At 46.4% G+C, this 21,460-nt stretch overlaps 1 protein-coding gene across 1 annotated transcript in view; it reads right to left on the reverse strand.

The window, feature by feature from the left end:
- Positions 1 to 21,460, reverse strand: part of hsf5 (heat shock transcription factor family member 5) — a 141,060-nt gene that overhangs the window by 11,088 nt on the left and 108,512 nt on the right.

A 21,460-nucleotide genomic window follows, 5' to 3' on the forward strand; every position in this document is an offset into this window, starting at 1 on the left:
TTGACTTGTACTGTTGCACGCCACCCGTCCGCAGAATCCACCTTGAGGATGGGTGTTTGTGTTACTGAATGCGAGGAGGCCTTGTCATGCATGGTGATGATGCCCACTCGATATGGGGACTCCGGGCAGCTGTCCTCTGGATCCGTGGCGGGATCAGGTTCCAAATTCAGCAGCCCTTGCTGCACACTTCGAACGCGTCTGCGTTGGAACTAGGATCGCCGGCCCCCTATCGGAGGTGCAGACCTGCACAAGGCTGCATAATGGCCAGGCTTCTTGCAGTTGAGACACCGCCTGCTCCTTGCAGGGCATTGCCGCTTGAAATGGGCGTCGTGACGCTCCGTGCATCGTCGCACAGGCGCAGTGTGGTATTCGGCCGCTTCGTTCTCCCGACCATGGTGTGTATGTGTGGGACCCCTGGAGAAGTGCGCGAAATGGCCGCCTTCGTCGATGGTCAGGTGCCGCATTCGGGCAATGGCCTGTACACTCTCAGCCTCGTGGGAGGCAAGTTGGTCCTGCTCTGCCGACTTAAGGCGGGAATAGCACTTTTCGCCTGTTCATGGACTTTGCACATCTCGATGGCTACTGGCAGGGTCATATTTTTTATTTTTAGGAGCTGCTCCCGCAGGGCGACGGAGTGAACGCCAAACACGATCTGATCCCTGATGAGGGAATCAGCGGTGTCACCGTGGTTGCAGGATTGCGCTGGAATGCGCAGATGAGTGCGAAAAGACTGGAAAAGCTCATCCTTACCCTGAAGGCACTGCTGGAAGACGTAACGCTCGAAGCTTTCGTTCGTTTCGATTTCACAGCGACTGTCAAATTTGGCTAAGACGGTCTGGAACTTGGTCTTGTCCTCACTGTCGTCAAAAGTGAGCAAATTGAAGATTTGGATGGCCTGGTCCCCCGCAGTCGATAGTACTGCTGCAGTTGGGGCACGTCATCACGTCAGCAGCCCGATTTTATGGGCATCGGATGCACTTTTGAGGCCTGAGGCCTCAATGTATAGACTGAATTTCTGCTTGAAGACCCGCTAGTTGGTGCCAAGATTTCCGGAAATCCAGAGCTGTGGAGGTGCCTCGATCTTTTCCATGCCGCTGGAAGGCAGTTGCTGGTCGTCAGTGAATTTTCGAAGGTAAATTACTTGGAAGTAGTAGCCACTCCTGGTATTATGTCGTGTTATTCACCCTGGGGTAACACGGACTTCAACACGATGCAGATAAATGATAAAGCATACAGCAAACGTAGGCGTTGGTTCAATAAGATTTATTGAACTTCAGTAACGAAGCACACAGCTGCCTGTGGGTTGACTCTATACTACTCTAAGTAAACTGACTCTAACTATCTAGACCAGGCTAGCTCTGATCCACGTGTAGAAGGTGTTGAAATATTTGTACACCCTGTCACTACAGATGTCACCAGTGGAAAGAGGCAGAGTGCTGATGCCTCGTGTGTTTTATAGTTGGAAGCTCCCTCTGGTGTTCTGTTCTGTACGTTGATTGGCTCACCTGGGTGTCTGTCACTGCCTGCTTTTACCTCATGATGTGCATGGGTGCATATTATGACAGGGGGCTCATTTGTCACACTTCTGTAGTATGTTTGGTTATTCTACTGAATGTAATATACGTTACTCAATCCAGTTGCTGATGAGGTTTTCTGAATCTTGATGAAAAAGACTTAATGTCGTCCAGTAGTAATGAAAGGTTTATTGAGTTACTAAAACAATAATTTTGTGAGTTCTTTACTTTAAGATTAATACTAGTAGTGAGGTCACATGATCTAAATACAGTAGCTATGTTTGACTACACTAATCACTCTGAGCTGAGTCTATGCTCCTGCTCTCGTTAAGTACAACCAAAAGAGAGAGAGAGGAACAGCCTGAGTCTGGCTTTTATACCCGTTAGAGCAGCCCTCTAGTAATCTTCTGATTACACATTAACCCCTTATGTACATGCACATACAGTGATCACTACAAGGGCTTTATTGGACATTTTGGTTAACCCAATACGCGGTCACAGTTGGTTCGACGGAGTGTTGCTATCACCACTGTACTCATTGAATGTTTATTTGGTGGGGATGGGAGTGCTGCCAGGGCTCAGGCCTGGAGGGAGGTCCCTCTACAGGAGCCCTCCTCCATAAGCACCCACTCGGCTTCTGGCTCCTGTATCCACCCCTTTACTCGCTGCGGTCACTGCCCAGGGGCAATAATGCAGGTTTGGGAGGGCTAGGCCACACATGAATCTTGTTCTCTGCAGTACTCTCTTTGGGATCCTTGCATTTCTCCCCTACACAAACACCATAATCAGATTGTCCAGTGTGTTGAAAAAGGCCTTGGGAATGTAAATCGGGATGGATCTAAACAGGAAGGTGAACCTGGGCAGCATGTTCATTTTGATCATCTGCACCCTCCCGGCCAGGGAGATTCGGATTGTGTTCCATCTTTGCAGGTCCTTTTTAACTTCCTCCGTCAGGCTGGTCAGGTTCCACTTGTGGATCCTTGTCCAGTTGTGAGTGATTTGAATCCCCAGGTCGCGGAATTTGTGCCGGGCCTATTTAAACGGCAGCCCCTCCATCTCTGCTGCTCCCCCTTGTGGATTCACTGGGAAGATCTTGCTTTGCTCAAGTTAGGTTTGGAGCCCAAAAAGGTTCCAAACTGTTTCAAGAGCGCCATGATTCCTTCCAAGCTGCTTCGTGGGTCCGAGATGTAGAGGAGCAGGTCATCTGCATAGAGCGTGACTCTGTGCTCTCTCTCGCCTCTTGGATCCATTTCCAATTCTTTGCTGTCCTAAGCGCGATCACTAATTGTTCGATCGCTAGGGCGAACAGCAGTGAGGATAACGGGCATCCTTGCCTTGTGCCTCTTTGCAACTGGAAGTACTTTGAGCTGATGGTATTTGTCTGTGCACTCGCTGTGGGAGGGTTTTACAGGACATTCTCCCAGGCGGTGAATCCTCTTCCAAGCCCGAACCGCTCCAGTACTTCTATGAGGTACTTCCATTCGACTCTGTCAAAGGTCTTTTCAGCGTCCAGGGAGACGAGCACCTCAGATTGTCTCTCCCCGGAAGGGGTTCAGTAGGTGCCTGATGATCGATGTTAGCTGTCTACCCTTGACAAGTTCATCTGGTCTTCTGCAACCGCCTCGTGGACGCAGTTCTCCAGCCTTTCGGCTCGGATCTTTGCGTTTACGTTTAGCAGCGAGATGGGTCTGTAGCAACCACATTCTGTTGGGTCTTTGTCTTTTCTAGGTATCAGCGAGATTAAGGCTTGTGCTAGCATAGGCGTTAGTGTGTCCATCACCAGCGAGTCTGTGAACATCTCCCGTAGTTGCGGGGCCAGTGCTGTCGTGAATCTTTTGTAGAAGTCTGACGGGAAACTGTCTGGTGCCTGCGCCTTATTCTCCATGATAATACTCTCCATGATCTCTCCTAGTTCTAGCAGTGCTTCCAAGCCCCGTTTCCTGTCCTCCCCCACGACTGGCATGTCCAGTACATCAAGGAACTGCTTCATTCCCAAGTCCCCTGCTGTGGGTTCTGAGGTGTACAGCCCCTAGTAGAAGGTCTCAAATGTTTTGTTGATCTTATCCAGTTCGGCTACGAATTTGCGTCTGCTGTCCTTGATCTGTGGTATTTCCCTCGTGGCTGCCTGCTTTCTCAGCTGGTGAACCAGCAGGCAGCTAGCCTTGTCTCCTCGCTCGTGCAAGGTAGCCCGTACCTGGCGGAGTTGGTGCACTGCTTTCATCGTGGAGAGTAGGTCATAGTCCATCTCCAGCTTTTTCCTCCCCGCCAGGACCTCTACAAACGGGGCCTCGGAGTGCCGCCGGTCTTCTTCCAGTATGGAGTCGACTAGCTGTTGCCTAGCCGCCTTCTCTTCCCTGTCGCTTTGTGCTTTATAAGTGATAATTTCACCCCTGATCACAGTCTTCAGCGCCTCCCAGAATGTGGAAGGTGAGACCGCCCCTTCTGGTCATTCGTAATATACTCGTCTATGGCCTGTGATATTTTCTCGCAAAATGCCTTGTCAGTCAGGAGGGCGGTGTCCAACCTCCATAGGGGCGTTGGGCATGGCCTATCTCCAACCTATCATCCTTTGGGCAGTATGGTAGCACAGTGGATAGCACTGTTGCTTCACAGCTCCAGGGTCCCAGGTTCGATTCCCGGCTTGGGTCACTGTCTGTGCGGAGTCTGCATGTTCTCCTTGTGACTGCGTGGGTTTCCTCCGGGTGCTCCGGTTTCCTCCGACAAGTCCCGAAAGATGTGCAGTTAGGTAATTTGGACATTGTGAATTCTCCCTCCGTGTACCCGGGCAGGTACCGGAATGTGGCGACTTGGGGCTTTTCACAGTAACTTAATTGCAGTGTTAATGTAAGCCTGCTTGTAACAATAAAGATTATTATTATTATTATGTAATGTGGAGCATGGTCGGAGATTACGATTGTGGAGTATTCCATCCTTACTAGCCCCGGATGCTCTGATTTCCCCACTTCAAAGAAGTCGATCTGTGAATAGATGTTATGTACTTGGCAGGAGAAGGAGAACTCCTTCTCCCCTGGGTGGGTGAATCGCCACGGGTGCACCTCCCCCATCTGCTCCATGGGCTACCATTTTGGGGTTCAACCTGTCCGTCCTTAGATACTGTACACAGTTAAAGTCCTTCCCATCCTGCCATGATCAGTCGGTGCGCATCTATGTCAAGGATTTCTGCCATCGTCTTCTTTATAAACTCCGTGTCAGTGTGCCATCCCAGTTGGGAGTGTAAATGTTCACCAAGACTACCGGTGCCCATTCTAGGACACCACTGACCATGATGTACTGTCCCCCTGGGTCCGTAACCGTCTTTGTCGCTGTGAACATCGTCCTCCTATTTCGCAAAATGGACCCCGGCCCTCATCCCTTAGCAGGTACGGCTCGGATGCGTAGTGTTGAATAAAGAACAACAAGCTTTGTTAACAAACAAAATTATAAATTTATTTACACTCCTTACTATGATTCGTTCACATTCCTATAGTACAAGTTTTCTATGTTAAACTATGCTAACTCTAACTGCAGAAGTCTTACGTACACAATAGCACTCTCTCTCATACCTCACTATCTTCAATCTGACTCTTCTGTTCTTTTCTTCTAACCCCCAAGGTTTAGCCCCATCCCTTATATACTTATGGGACTAGCTCCCTCTAGTGGCTGTCTTTATACATTTCATTAACTCTTGTATTGCCTTAATTTATAATACCACAATGATGAATATTAATATGAATTGACGGGTTTTTAGAACATGGAAATATGGGAATAGAATCCATTCTAAGTAAGTTTCATATCTGAAATGAAAAAAAAGGAGTGTGGAGACTTGGACGGTGTGGATAGTTTTTGTGAGAGCTGTGCAGTACAACGATGGGCCAAGTGGCTTCCTTCTGTGCTGTGTAATTCTACAGTCCCACATGAAAATCGGATATCTGCTATTGATTAAGTCCATTACGACAAAACATGTCGAATATGGAACATATTCTTGTCAGCAGCACTATCTTTTCCCTGTCATTCTATCTATTGAATAAAGTAACACACCCTAATTTGTGACCAATTATCATAGGTTTGTAACATAAATAGCTTTTTGTTTTAGATATTGTGGTTGTGCTTCAAATAGGATAAATGAAGTAATTGATAAAACTTGTGCAGCCTAAAGCAATCTCTATATTCCAAGAGAATTTGGCTTTACAGGACCCAAGTCTTCATTCTTATAAAATATTTATCAGGTTGTGAAGTGTAAAGAGGTCGCAGCTGATAATAGAGGCCATTACCTGAGTTGCTGCTGCTTGCAATAACACAAAGGAAGAAAGGACATTAATCGAAAAGCAGAATACATTGCTCTTTCTGAGGAAATGCAGGCTTGAAGTGGATTGACTTGACCTCGCCTCAGTGCTAGGATGAAGGATTTACTTGCAGAATGTGCTTCTCTCTCCCAGTGAGCTGGTTCACACTCCTGTATACCACATCCTAATGTGATGATGGATGCTGCCAATTCCATTGCAATGTCAGGAGGCACCTCCGCAGGTGGAGGCTGCTATCAGGATTGGTTTATATTTGAAGAAACGGGCCCATTTCCTGGAGACTAATGGGTCTCCCAAACACAGGCACACTCACTCCTGCCCACTCAGCAGTCACTCTCTTCCTCCCCTATCACCTCCCCACCACCTGACCTAGAGCTCTGCTCCATAGCATCTCATTCCTGTTTCTTGCAGCCATACGCTCCTTCCTTGGGCCCCTGCATTCCAGGCTCCACTCCCTAGCACTCTGCTCCCCAGGCCCTAATTGGAGGTACCGGAGCAGTCCGGTGAATTCTGGTCATCTTACATCCCTGCTTTCTCAGTACCACCCACCAGTCTAGTTTGTAAGCTCAAACTTCTGAAATGGGTTTAACTCATGAATTTCTGACTCAGAAGCAAGAAGCTCCCACTGAGCCATGGACATCTGGCAGATGTAAACAATAGTTGATGAGTGGCAGTGCAAAGTAGCTCTTATTTGTCATGCTGTTTGTGAGCTGGAGCATTCAGTGGAAAAAGAAAAGAAATAGAAAATGGTTGAATACCCAACTACATATGTCTTCCAGTGTTGTCATCTGCACCATGTCTTTCATCTCCCAATACTGATGGTGACATCCACCCTTGGAGTGAGAGTTTGCAACTTAGCTGCACTTCCCTTGCATCTTGTAGCCTTCTTTCTGTTGTATCCAAGCTCGTTCTGTAAGAAGAGTGGGACTGTATTAGTGTGTGCTCTGTGAAGGTACATGTTGTAAATTAGCATAGTGTGCATCCTGAAAGAAAGATGCAGCAAGTGTATGCAACAGGAAGGCCCTAAATGAAAGAATGTGTATAGTGTATCGAAGAGTCTAACAGAATTAGTCAAATGGTATTTATGCCATTTGAGGGCTGTAGCAATGATAAAATATATGAGTATAAGCTGAAGGAGATGGATAAGGTGAAGTAAGCCATTAATTGAAGCAAAGGCTTATGCAGTGGCTGAGAGAAGGACTAATAGTTATGGAGAAAAGCAGAGCTGTATTCATAGTAAGAATTAAAGTTTTATTCTGGAAGTTCTAATAAGGCCATTACATTTTATCCAGCATTACAGCCAAGTCCTGAGAATGATGCTGCTAATGTGTATGTCTGCTGGTCTCTTTAACAAAGCATCAATATGCCTTCTAAGGAAAACGGGCACCCTTCATCCTGTAACTTGTTCAATAAATAATCCAGAGCATTAACCAAAAATCAGACGCCCTAGCCATTCACGATGTGCCTGCTGCTATAATAATGAAGGTTTCACACATAGGGTGACAACTAATGCACTCTTCCATGGTGAGTTTGGTGACAAGGTAATTTACTCAGTCAGCATGGTGGGAGATGGGAATCTTGCTGCTTTCCACCACAGCCTTGATTAAGTCCATGGCGTGAAGGCCCGTGGATAGCCGTCTGGTCCACTATTACCTGTACCACTCCCAGCCGGCACCTCCCAGGTGGCATTGCACAGCAATGAAAAGCTACCTCTGATTGACCATCAGCTCCCTGCGGGTGGGATTTCTACCACCATTGTCTTTGACTCATAGTAACACCTGCACCTGCCCTTTCAAGTACCTAATTGGCACTTAATTCGGTGGGCCTTCATGAAAAGTGGTGAACCGGGGCTCTTGCCTCCATTAAATATCATCCATGATCAATGAAATTGTCACCTCCATTGCAAAGGGTGTTGCTTAATTTTAAGAAGTAGCAAACCCACTCTTCCAATTTGGAAAACGACTTTGAATTATGCAATTAGTGCTGAGAGATTGGCACTCATAATTAAATGAGGTCCAAACATGTAAGCTGTTTGGACGTCCCACTAACATTATTGGGCAACATGGGGTCATCTGTTCAACATATATGAAAAACAGCCTCAATTTTCTGAAGTCAACCAAAATGACTTATTGATATGATGAAGTCAACATTTTCATTATTTTGTATTATTACATGAAAATAAGTTGTACTGATTCAAGTAAATATATTGGTTTAGCACAGTGGGCTAAACAGCTGGCTTGTAATGCATAACAATGCAGCAGCACGGGTTCAATTACCGTACCGGCCTCCCCAAACAGGAACCGGAATGTGGCGACTAGGGGCTTTTCACAGTAACTTCATTGAAGCCTACTTGTGACAATAAGTGATGATTATTATTATTATTATATTCATAGCTTTATGTGTTCATTTACCCTGGATTATTTTAATTCATGGGATATATATGCATTGCTGGCAAGGTCCACATTTATTTCCATCTCCAATTGTCCTTGAGAAAATGGTGCAGAACCACCTCTTGAACCATTCTGTTTGAGCAATGAAAATACTCCCACAATGTTGTTAAATAGGTAGTTCCAGGACACAGCAGCAATGAAGAAAGAGTGACATATTTCTAATTCAGGATGTGCCTGATGCAGAAAGGAACTTGGGGCAACTTTAAATATGTTTTGAAGGACAAAATTAGACATTTCCCTTGTCAATTTAATTCATTTAGTGCCCAAATTTTAAATAGGTGTTGCTGTTAATTTTTTTCTTTTTCTGGCTCGATTCAATTTTTGACAATCTTAACTGCTGGTTTTTTCATCATGGTATACCACCGTGTTCGAAGAAGGAAACATCGATGTGGCCTGGCAAGCCTCGGCATTGCCTGTACCTGATCATCTGATTCCTGATGCTATAACTTCTCTCTGGTCAGAACTTTTATCTAACATTGACAACAAGGTGGATTTTTCATTTACCGAACTTCATGGTCAGATTATTACTGTCCAAGAGAAGCTACTGAATTCCATTTATTCAGTTGATGCAGTTTGCACTTCACATGGGGAGCTCCTTGCCAGTCTTGAACATTCCTCCAATGAGTATTTGGACACGGTGGCGCAGCTTGAGAATAAAGTTGTCTTGCTCTCACCTGTAGTTGACAAATTGATGGCTAAAACCAAAGATCTTGAAGGAATATTTAAGAGATCTGGTTTGAGAATTTTTGGGGTGGGCGAGAATTGTGATGGCCCTCGTCCAACTGAATTAGTGGCAACACGTCTGAAAGATGTGTTGGATTCTCCTGAGATGCTGCTGCTAGACGGAGTGCACTGCAGTCCAAGCCGAAAACTAGGCTGAGGCCAAGGCCTTTCATTGTCAAATTCAATTACGATCACATCAAGGAGGAGAGTCTGTAGCTGGCTAGACAGAAAGATACCCTGTTCTACAAATGATGCAGAGATGGCGGCGTTGGACTGGGGTGAGCACAGTAAGAAGGTTTACAACACCAGGTTAAAGTCCAACAGGTTTGTTTTGAATCACTAGCTTTTGGAGCACTGCTCCTTTCTCATGTGAATCCTTCCTCACTTACGTCTTAATTTGTTTGTATCTAGCTTTAGGAGTGGGTGGGCAGGGCGGGGAGTGGGTTGGTGGGTGCAGCCTTTCGTTTGGAGGATGGCCGGCATTGGGGCCTTTTTTTCTCCTTTTATTCCGTTTCCCTTATTTCCCTTATTTTTTTCTTTCGTTGGTTGCTCTTCAAGTAGGGGTAGTCAGCTTGTATTTTGTTCCAACTTGGTTGACCCACTTTGGTCAGTTAATAATTTTCCTTTTTTGCGTAACGGCAGCCAAGAATGGTTTGTCTAATATGTCCAAAGTTTTAACAAATTTTATTAGTTGGTATATGGGTAGCATGGTAGGACAGTGGTTAGCACTGTTGCTTCACAGCTCCAGGGACCCAGGTTCAATTCCCCGCTTGGGTCACTGTCTGTCTGGAGTCTGCACGTTGTCTGTGTGGGTTTCCTCTGGGTGTTCTGATTTCCTCCCACAAGTCCCGAAAGATATGCTTAGTAGTTGAATTGGAACTTATGAATTCTCGCTCAATGTACCCGAACAGGAGTGTAGTGTGGCGACTAGGAGGTTTTCACAGTAACTTCATTGCAGTGTTAATGTAAGCCTATTTGTGACACAAATAAAGATGATTATTATGTAAAAGAGCTGAATCATCCTGTGAAATGTGATAAGGTATTTTCTAACCTGCAGAAGATTAATGCTGATATTGTTTTTCAAGAGATCCATTTGCACACTTTACATCATTTTAGACTCTGGGAGGTGTGGGTGCGGCAGGTTTTCATTCCAAATTTCAGTCTAAATCATGGGATGCTGCAATTTTGAGTAATAAAAATATCCCATTTGTCTTATCACATTTCACAGCAGATCCGAACAGCTGCTATGTGATTGTATTAGGTAATTTATTTAGTAAACAATAATTCCTGGCCAACCTGTGTGCACCTAATTGGCATGATGCACAGTCTTTTTTCACCATTTTTTTCTCCTCTTTGCCTAAATTGTACAATCATCATCTGATTCTGGGTGGAGGCTTCAATTGTATTTTAAATCCTTCTCTTGACTGTTCTAAATCAGGTTCATGCTCCTTTGCGAGATCAGCTTCTGTTATTAATTTCTTTCCGCAAGTTTACAAGGTTACAGGTCCTTGGCACATTCTTCTCCCGACCGCAAAACATTTTTCTTTTCCCTCACCAGTTCATCATTCTTATTCAAGAATAGATTTGTAAATTTTGGATAGTAAACTTCTTTTGTTTTTAGACACCAATGAATATCATTGCATTGTTATATCTGACCATGTCCACCTATCGATGAAACTATACTTTCTGAAAAGGTGCCCTCTCAACACGCTTGGTGTTTTGATCCTGTTCTTCTCTCTGATGAAGAATTTCTTAAATTTAGCTCCTCCCAGATCGATTTATACTTAGACATCAAGATGATCCTATTGCAACTCTATCTACTATTTGGAAAACATTTAAGGCTTATATCCGTGGTCAGATTGTTTCATATACTGCAATGATCAATAAGCAGTGCTGAAATCACCTATCTGAACGAATTAACCCAATATTCCAAATTGACTGACTGTACACTTCTGCTCTAACTCCTGAGATTTATAAGACCATAAGACATAGGAGTGGAAGTAAGGCCATTCGGCCCATCGAGTCCACTCCATAAGGAAAGTTTCAGTTCACAGACAGAATGATGCACAATCAATGGACACGAAACGTAGATGAAGTCCGAATGAAAGGCTTTAATTAGCAAGAAGTGGACCCGGCAGCAGACGTACAGAAGAATGGCTGGCTGCCGGGGAACACGGGTTCTTATACCCCGCCTCGTAGGCGGAGCTACATTCCTCTCAGCCAATCGGCTGAGAGGCACACGATACCTGGGCCAATGGGTAGCGAGTCCTCTGCACCAATGGCAGCTCACACTCCCAGGTACCGTAATACCCCTAGTCATACTACCACATTCACCCCCTGTTGAGAAAGGAACCGGGAGGGGGGTGTGTACGGGGACCGCGGACATGGGGGGGGGGGGGTGCGTGTGCCGTGAGTATGTGAGAGACTGGTAGTATGACGAGAGATGTTAGATCATACAATTTTATTGATGGCTGCCCGCTGGCCCGCAACTATTTACAAAATACAAAACACAGTAACTATGTACAGTTTGGGGAATGGGAAAAAAAAAGAGAACAAGCAAAAACAAGAGTCCATCAACAGTTCACATGGATTCGATCAGCCGATCGGGTGCCTTGGATGTCCTGTGCGACGACGTTGGAGTGGTGGTCGTCCGTGACTCCAGGAGCAATGATCCTGTTCTTGCGGTTGCGTCCATACCCCTAGTCGGGGCTAGCGGGGGCCAGGCCGGGTGAGGGTCGTTCTGTTCACTAGGCAGCACATGTGAAGGTGTCGGTGGGGACGGGGGGGGGGGGCGCCTGCCGGGGGCAGTTGGGGTTGGGGGGGTGAGGGGGCTGGCGCCTGGAGGGGGGGGGGGGATCCGGCGGGTGCCAGGTCCCGTAGGGAGGCCGTGTCCTGTCGGCCGTCGGGATACTCCACATACGCGTACTGCGGGTTCGCGTGGAGTAGCTGGACTCTTTCGACCAACGGGTCCGACTTGTTTCCGAAGCAGGATGGGCCCGGTGGTAGCCAGCCAGGTCAGGAGCGGGGTCCCTGAGGAAGACTTCCTGGGAAAAACAAGAAGGCGTTCGTGAGGCGTTTGGTTAGTGGATGTACAGAGAAGTGACCGGATAGAATGGAGGGCGTCTCGGAGGACCTCTTGCCAGTGGGAGACTGGGAGATCTCTGGATCGAAGGGCCAGCAGGACGGTCTTCCAGACCGTACCGTTCTCCCTCTCGACCTGTCCATTACCCCTGGGGTTGTAACTGGTTGTCCTGCTGGAGGCGACGCCCCTGCTAAGCAGGAATTGACACAGCTCGTCACTCATAAAGGAGGACCCCCTATCACTATGAATGTAAGCGGGGAATCCGAACAGGGAGAAAATGATGTGTAGGGCTTTAATGATGATGGTTGTGGTCATGTCGGGTTAGGCGATGGTGAACGGGAAGCGGGAGTACTCATCAATCACATTGAGGAAGTACGTGTTGCAGTTGTTGGAGGGGAGGGGACCTTTGAAGTCCACGCTGAGACGTTCAAAGGGGCGGGAAGCTTTTATCAGGTGCACTTGTTCGGGGAGGTAGAAGTGCGGTTTGCACTCCGCGCAGATGTCGCATTCCCTAGTCTCTGTCCTGACCTCCTCGATGGAGTGGGGCAGGTTGTGGGTCTTTATAAAGTGGAAAAAGCGGGTGACCCCCGGGTGGCAGAGGTCCGCGTGGAGGGTTCGAAGGCAGTTCACTTGTGCATTGGCACAGGTGCTGAGGGACAGGGCATCAGGAGGCTCGTTTAGCTTCCCAGGACGATACAAGATGTCGTAGTTGTAGGTGGATAGTTCGATCCTCCACCGCAAGATCTTGTCGTTCTTTATCTTGCCCCTCTGTGCGTTGTCGAACATGAAGGCCACTGACCGTTGGTCTGTGAGGAGGGTGAATCTCCTGCCGGCCAGATAGTGCCTCCAATGTCGCACAGCTTCTACTATGGCCTGTGCTTCCTTCTCGGTCGAGGAGTGGCGGATTTCGGAAGCATGGAGGGTAAGGGAGAAGAAGGCCACGGGTCTGCCCGCTTGGTTGAGGGTGGCTGCAAGAGCTACATCAGACGCGTCGCTCTCGACTTGGAAGGGGAGGGACTCGTCGATAGCTCTCATCGTGGCCTTTGCGATATCCGCTTTGATGCGGCTAACGGCCTGGTGGGCCTCCATCGACGGGGGAATGTGGCTGAATGGATGATGGGACGGGCTTTGTCAGTGTAATTGGGGACCCACTGGGCGTAATATGAAAAGAAGCCCAAACAGCGCTTGAGGGCTTTGAGGGAGTGAGGGAGGGGAAGCTCCATCAGGGGGCGCATGCGTTCCGGGTCGGGGCCTATTACTCCGTTACGCACTATGTAGCCGAGGATGGCTAGATGGTCGGTGCTAAACACGCATGTTGTAGGTCAGATTTTGGAGTTTTGCGGTTCGGAGGAATTTTCGGAGGTTGGTGTCGTGGTCCTGCTGATCGTGGCCGCAGGTGGTTACGTTATCGAGATACGGGAAGGTTGCCCATAAACCGTATTGGTCGAGCATTCGGTCCATCTTTCGTTGGAAGACCAAGACCCCGTTTGTGACACCGAAGGGAACTCTTAAAAAGTGCTAGAGTCGCCCATCCACTTTGAACGCAGTGTACCTTCGGTCACCCGCACGGATGGGGAGCTGATGGTAGGCGGACTTGAGGTCCACCGTGGAGAAGACCTTGTACTGTGCGATCCTGTTGACCAGGTCGGAGATATGTGGGAGAGGGTACGCGTCCAGCTGCGTGAACCTGTTGATGGTCTGACTGTAGTCTATGACTGTCCTATCTTTCTCCCCGGTCTTTACCACCAGCACTTGTGCTCGCCAGGGGCTGTTGCTAGCCTCGATGACCACTTCCTTCAGAAGCCGTTGGACTTCGGACCTGATGAAGGGCCGGTCCTGGGCACTGTACCGTCTGCTCCTGGTGGCGACGGGCTTGCAATCCGGGGTGAGGTTTGCAAACAAGGACGGGTGATCGACCTTGAGGGACGCCAGGCTGCAGACAGTAAGGGGGGACATAGGGCCGCCGAATTTGAATGTTAAGCTCTGGAGGTTGCACTGGAAGTCTAACCCCAGGAGTGCTGCCGCGCAGAGGTGAGGGAGGACGAATAGCTTGTAGTTTTTAAACCTCCTCCCTGGACTGTGAGGTCCGCTATGCAGCACCCCGTGATCTGAACCGAGTGAGAACCGGAGGCCGGAGCGATATTTTGTTTCACCGGGTAAACAGGAAGAGCGCAGTGTCTTACCGTGGCGGGGTGGACAAAACTCTCTGTGCTCCCGGAGTCGAGCAGGCAGCTTGTCTCGTGGCTGTTGAGGAGGATCTTCGTGGTCGCTGTGGATAGGGTGCGAGGCTGTGACTGGTCCAATGAGGCGAGTCGTGGCAGAAACTCAGAGTCATCATCAGGCAGGGAGTAGTCACCTGTGGGGTCCTCGGTGTCGATCCAAGATGGCGGCGCCCGTCGGCCGCACATGGTGGGGGGTGGCCAAAATGGTGGCGGGGTGGGGCAGCGAGGTCTGCGGGCCGCACGGGGCCCCTGAGGAAAGCGGGGGTGGGGGGGGGGAGGACCCGTGGTCGCTGCTTGGGACCGCAGTGACCGCTTTAGATTGGCAAACGGCCACAAAGTGGTCCTTCTTCCCACAGCCCTTGCAGGTTGCGGTGCGGGCCGGACAGCGCTGGCGGGGGTGCTTTGCCTGGCCGCAGAAATAGCAGCGGGGCCCCGTGGGTTTTTCAGGGCACCCTGCGGCGCAGGCCTGGGGGGTCCGAGTCCGTGGGGGTGAGGGAGGTCGCGTTCCACGCTGCCCAGGAGGCCGCCGTGCAGTCGGGGGCGTACGCGCGAGTGTTCCGATTTGCAACGTCTAGGGAGGAGGCGAGGGCCCGTGCCTCCGTGAGGCTTAAAGTCTCTCTCTCTAACAGTCTCTCTCTCTAACAGTCTTTGGCGGATCTGCGAGGACTGCATACCTGCAACGAAGGCATCTCTGATCAGAAGTTTGGTATGCTCAGCAGCAGACACCTGTGGGCAGCCACAGTTCCTCCCCAGCACGAGAAGGGCACAGTAAAATTCATCCAGAGACTCACCAGGAATGGGCTGCCTCGTGGCCAGTAAGTGCCGAGCGTAGACATGGTTCACCGGCCGTATAAAATGTCCTTTAAGTAAGTCCATAGCCGCTTCGTAGTCTGTCTTGCCCTCTATGAGCGTTACACAGTGGTGCCGACGCACGAGTGGAGGATGTGCAATTTCTGTTCCCTCGTCGGGATGTTTTCGGCTGTGCTCAGGTAACTATTGAAACAAGCCAGCCAGTGTTTAAATGCTGCTTTTGCATTTGCTGCGTGCGGGCTGAGTCGAAGACACTCCGGCTTGATGCAAAGCTCCATCCTTTAAAGTCTTGCTAATTAAATTGATGCACAATCAATTGACACGAAACGTAGATGAAGTCTGAATGAAAGGCTTTAATTAGCAAGAAGTGGACCCGGCAGCCGACGTACAGAAGAATAGCTGGCTGCCGGGGAACACGGGTTCTTATACCCGCCTTGTAGGCAGAGCTAAATTACTCTCAGCCAATCGGCTGAGAGGCACACGATACCTGGGCCAATGGGCAGCGAGTCCTCTGCACCAATGGCAGCTCACACTCCCAGGTACCGTAATACCCCTAGTCAAACTACCACACAGAATTTGATCTTTTATCCACCAACCAGGCTGAGCAAGCTTTTAACTGTGCTGTATTGGACAGTGGCTGCACATCTACTGTGTGTGGGATTGACTGGTTAAAATGTTATCTGGACTCATTCGATGCTGAAAATCGTAACAAGGTTAAGGAATTTAAAAGTTCCACAAGTTTCAGGTTGGGGATGATAATACTCTGAAGTCGCTGAAAAGAGTGGTGATCCCTTGCAATATTACTGGAGTGAATCATTTTATTAGCACGGATGTTGTATCAAGTGAGATACCTTTGCTTCTGAGCAGACTGTCGATGAAGAAAGCACACATGAAGCTGGATATGGAACAGGATAAGGCAACAGTTTTTGGAAAGACGGTGGACTTGCAATTTACACAGTCGGGACATTATTGTATTCCATTATTGACAAATGTTTCAAGTAGAGTGGTTAAGGATGTGTTAATGGCAGTTGATAATGCGACTTTAGCTGGTAAAAAGCTTATTGTAGTAAAACTGCATAGGCAATTTGCACATCCGTCTCCTCGGAGGCTGAAAAATGTATTAAAGGATGCAGGGGTAAGGGATGACGACTATTCTAAGCTGATAGAACAGGTTAGTGATCGCTGTGAAGTTTGCAGGAAGTACAGAAGGACACCAGCACGACCGATAGTAACCCTACCTTTGGCCAGGGGTTTTAATGACATTGTGGCCATGAACCTTAAGTTCTGGGATAAAGCAAATTAATATATTTATTTTGCATTTTGTAGATTTAGCAACCAGATTTAATCAATCAACGATTGTATGAAGTAAAGAAAAGAGAGTAATTTTGGATAAAATTGTGGAAAAATGGATCAGTACAGGAATGGGTCGACCAGCAAAATTCTTTACGGACAATGGGGGAGAATTTGCAAATAATGAGTTTAGGGATATGTGTGAAAACATGAATATAAGAGTTATGAACACAGCTGCAGAAAGCCTGTTTAGTAATGGTGTCTGCGAAAGAAATTATGCTGTTATCGATGACATGCTTCGGAAAATTTTGGGAGATCGACCAAACTGCACGCTAAATTCAGCTTTAGCATGGGCGGTACATGCAAAGAATTAATTGCAGATGGTTGGGGGTTCTAGTCCTTATTAATTAGTGTTTGGTAGAAATCCTAAAATTCCCTCCATTTTGGATGACCAGCCTCCAGCTTGGGAAGGGACTACAATTAGCTCTGGTTTTGCTGAACATTTAAATGCATTACATAGAAGTAGAAAAGCTTTTTTGGAAACAGAAGTTTCTGAAAGAATTCGCAGAGCTTTAAGACATAATGTACGGCCATCAGATGCTGTTTTTCAGCAAGGAGACATGGTATACTATAAGAGAGACAATTCTAATGAATGGAAAGGCCCAGGGAAGATCATAGGCATAGATGGCAAAACATTTATTTTGCAACATGGTAATCAAACTGTTAGGGTACATTCATCAAGGATAATGGGTACCGGTTACAAATTTTCAAATTTAGACAGAGCAGACAAACATGACAAGGAACCAGAGTCATCTGGTACGCATGTGTTACAGAACTATGAGGACCAGTTAACTGATATAGACAGGGTTTCTGTAGAGGAACACGACACTTCTGATAAATTAGATCAGGCCATTTTTCTGAAAGGGCAACTGCCAAAGGTTGGTACAAAAGTGACAGACCTGCCTGAAGGGTCTAGTCAATGGAAGGATGCAACTGTTATTAGTAGAGCAGGGAAGGCCACTGGAAAGTATAATCATTGGTTGAATGTATAGCATTCAGGGGAGGAAGTTATGACAATGGATTGGGAAAACGAAGTTCAAAAATGGAGGGCACAGAAACGCAGTGCCAGTTCAGATAGTACATCGGATAGTGAACAGGTTCGCAGGAAAAGGTCGAGAACTATTGAAAGGACATCCCGCTACAGAAGAGAAAGATCAAGCAGTAGCAGTACAGAACGAGATACCAGGCAGGAAAGGGGACGTAGTTTATCAAGATCTCGGAACAGGAGTAAGACTACGAATACTAATAGAAGTAGAAGCCCACATGCACGTGAGATTTTGGTGGCTTCAAATAAATTAGATGAAAAAGTTATCAAAGATGCTAAACAGCAAGAATTGCATAGTTGGAGTGAATTTGAGGTATACACGGAAGTACCGGATAGGGGACAAAAAGCTCTATCCCACAGATGGATTTGTACAGAAAAGGTTCTTCCAGATGGAACTTATAAGGCAAAGGCCAGGCTTGTGGCAAGGGGATTTGAAGAAAACTTAGACGATCAGGACTTAAGGGTAGATTCACCTACAGCAGGAAAGGTTATTTTAAAGATCTTCTCGGCTCTATTAGCCACAAAGGCATGGGAATGCAAATCTATAGATATAAAAGCTGCTTTTTTGCAGGGGCATCAGCTCCAGAGAGACATTTTTCTCCGTCCTCCTAAAGAAGCAGCTAACACAGAAAGGGTACTGAGTAAGTTGAACAAATGTGTATATGGATTAAATGATGCATCTAGAGTGTGGTACTTTTTGGTAAGGTCAGTCTTGTTAAAGTTAGGCTGTTGCCAGTCAAAGCAGATCCTGCAATGTTTTACTGGCATTATAAAGGAAATCTTGCTGGCATCTTCATGATGCATGTTGATGATTTTTTGTGGGGTGGGACTAGTGATTTTGAAGCCATTGTAATCTCTGGTTTGAGGAAAGAATTCAGGGTTGGAAGTCAGGCTTCAGGTGCATTTAAATATATTGGTTTGGAAATCAGACAGACTCAGTTAGGGGCAACTTTACGTCAGCAATCTTACTTGGAAAGCATCAGCCCAATAGCAATTAGTCGTGGCCAGGTTTCACAAAAAGACGCAATGGTGTCGGAGATAGAAAAAGAGCAACTGCGAAGTTTAATTGGGCAACTGAACTGGTTAGGAAGACAGACTAGACCGGATGTGAGTTTTGATGTTTTAGAGTTGAGTACAAAGATGAATGATCCCAAAGTGGAAGACATGATAAGAGCAAATAAAGTGTTGGCCAAACTAAAAATGCAGGAGTGTGTTTTGAAGTTCCCTGTTTTAGGTGATCCTAGGCATTTGAAACTCATAGTTTATAGTGATGCGTCCTATGCAAATTTATGTGTTGGAGTTTCAAGCGCAGGAGGTTTTATAATTTTCCTTTTGGGGAACAATGATAAATGTTGCCCTCTTGTGTGGGAAACAAAGAAAATAAGGAGTGGTCAAAAGCACTTTGGCTGCTGAGACGTTAAGCTTAGTGGAAGTGGTGGATATGGCCTTTTTTATATAAATCAGATATTGACAGAAATTTTGGGATTAGGGGATTTGGGTAATATACCTATTGACTGTCATATTGACAATAAATCCCTGTGGGAAAATGTGCACTCTACAAAAAGTGTCAATGAAATGAGGTTACGGATAGACATCGCAAGTTTAAAGCAGATGTTGGACAGAGGGGAAATAACAAAAATAAAATGGGTTGACAGTAGCTATCAACAGTCAGACTGTTTCACGAAAAGAGGGGCCAGTTCACAGAAACTTTTAGATATTGTGAATGAAGGGCGCCTGTTTCTGTGAATGTTTCTTTTTCTTCTACTTAAAAAGAAAAGGGGGGGGGGGGGGAAATCAGGTGTGTGTTTTAGTTTCTTGAAATTTTAGTTTCTTGGAATGTTGTTTTCACCTAATTGTTTTTTTTCTCCAAGGAAGGGGAGACTTAAGTAATGGGTTAAGAGACATTGCAATTAGTTGTCTCATTTATGTTAAATGTTCAATGATTGTCTCATTTATGTTAAGTGTTCAATGATTGACACTGATATGTAAAGGGGCTCCAGGTGGACTCGGGATCTTGTGATGTGGTGATTGAGTTTAGTGCAGAGTCTGTTAAAGTGAAATAAAGGTGTTTGTGAAAAGGAGCTGAACTTTTGTCTCTTCATGCCACAGCATCCATTCATTTAACACACCAAACACCATTCACTTCTACACTTATTGGCATCTTACAAGCCTAATGAAGGCATGACATCAAGATATATCTAGTTGACGGGTTCCAGCTGAAGAATGAAATAAAATTTTGAGACAGGTCGACACAAATAACACCTGTTGAAAATGTTAAATCAAGTATTGTATGTACTGACTTTCTCACAAATGTTACCTTTCCTGCAGTCAAATGCAGCAGAGGATGGGACCAAATATGCCATTTTCATTTGACCACTTTATTCAACATACATGATAGATATACACATGCTCAAAGTTTGCATCTCAGCAGATAAAGGGATTCTGGCTATCACCCTTGATGAACTTTTATTATCATGTATTCCTGGAATTTTTAAAATATCTGCTAGTTGCATGTTTTTGAAACAGAAATATTGTTGTAGATTTTCAGCTTTTTACGCAGATGTAAAAATATCTTGTGGATTGGCTACTTGTTATGAACACGAACTGATTTTCATTACTATTTAAATCAGTGGAAATTGAAACTGTTATTTTCATAATGGACAGTCAATTCAAAACCAGTTTTATTCACAAGCCACAGGTTGAAAATCTACATCATGGGGCAGGATTTTCCAGCCCCCTCCAGGGTGTGTTTTCTGGCAGCAGAGGCTGCTCACCATTGGCCACCGGCAGGATCTTCCAGTCCCGCTGATGTCTCTGCCATTTTGTGTGGCTTGCTGGCTGCGTCGCTGGGAAACCCATTGAAGGGGGGTTGCCTTCGGCAAAACCACAAGCTCCTGCTGGCAGGAAGGGCTGGAAAATCCCACCCGTGTTAATTTTTCAGAGGAAATACAGCAGGCGCTTTGCTCTTCTGCAATACTAGCAGACTAAATATGATCAAGAAAATCTTCTGCGCCCTTCAATTAAAGAATTGCTACTCCATTATTAAACAAAAGAAAATGGGAGTAAGAGTTAGGGGTGGAAATAGGATGGGGACTCTGGAGCGAAGCACTGAGCAGTTCCAACTTCACCACCTCATGCGCAAGGCTAAGCCTCATTCAGCTGAAAGTGGTGCACCTGACAAGAATCTGAATGAGCAGGTTCTTCTCGGAGGTGGAGCACAAATGCGAACAGTGCCAGGGAGGTGCAGCAATCCACACCTACATGTTCTGGGCATGCCTCAGACTTGTTGGGTTTTGGACAGCCTTCATCAAGGCAACGTCCAAGGTTGTGGGGGTAAGGGTGGAGCCGAAGCCGTGCCCATGAGTGGCAGTCATTCCGACGCATATACCCTTGCTGAATGTAGTGTATAAAATGAAAAAAATTCAATAAAAACATTTTTAAAAAAAGAATCTGACTTGTCCAGTAATAACACCAACAGGGATCAGAGCAGTCAACGATATTGCATATTCCAGTTATTTGAAGAAATGAGCTAGGGCTGGGGGTGTGCTCAATCTATTGCCTAAGTATGAAATTGGTATTATAGATCAACCTCCCATCATAAAAGACACATATTTTACTTTTAACTTATTTCGTAATAGATTTGACCATTTCATTGTTCGCTCCGTTGGCTGGACGGTTGATTTGTGATGTGGAGTGATGCCAACAGTTCGGGTTCAATTCCTGTACCTGCTAAGGTTATCGATGAAGGCCCTACATTCTCAACTTGGCCCATCGTCTGTAGTGTGGTGATCCTCAGGTTAAATCATCACCAATCAGCTCTCTTTCAAAATGGAGAGCAGCCTATGGTCCTCGGGGACTACCGGGACTGAGTTTTGTCACGACTCAGAAGGTGTTGAGCTGACTTGTTCTCAACTACTTAGCTTGCTTCAGTGTTATTGTTGCCAAAGAGCTATTCTGACTCCG

Source organism: Scyliorhinus canicula, chromosome 12 (genome assembly GCF_902713615.1).
Source record: "Scyliorhinus canicula chromosome 12, sScyCan1.1, whole genome shotgun sequence".
NCBI classification, from domain to species: domain Eukaryota; kingdom Metazoa; phylum Chordata; class Chondrichthyes; order Carcharhiniformes; family Scyliorhinidae; genus Scyliorhinus; species Scyliorhinus canicula.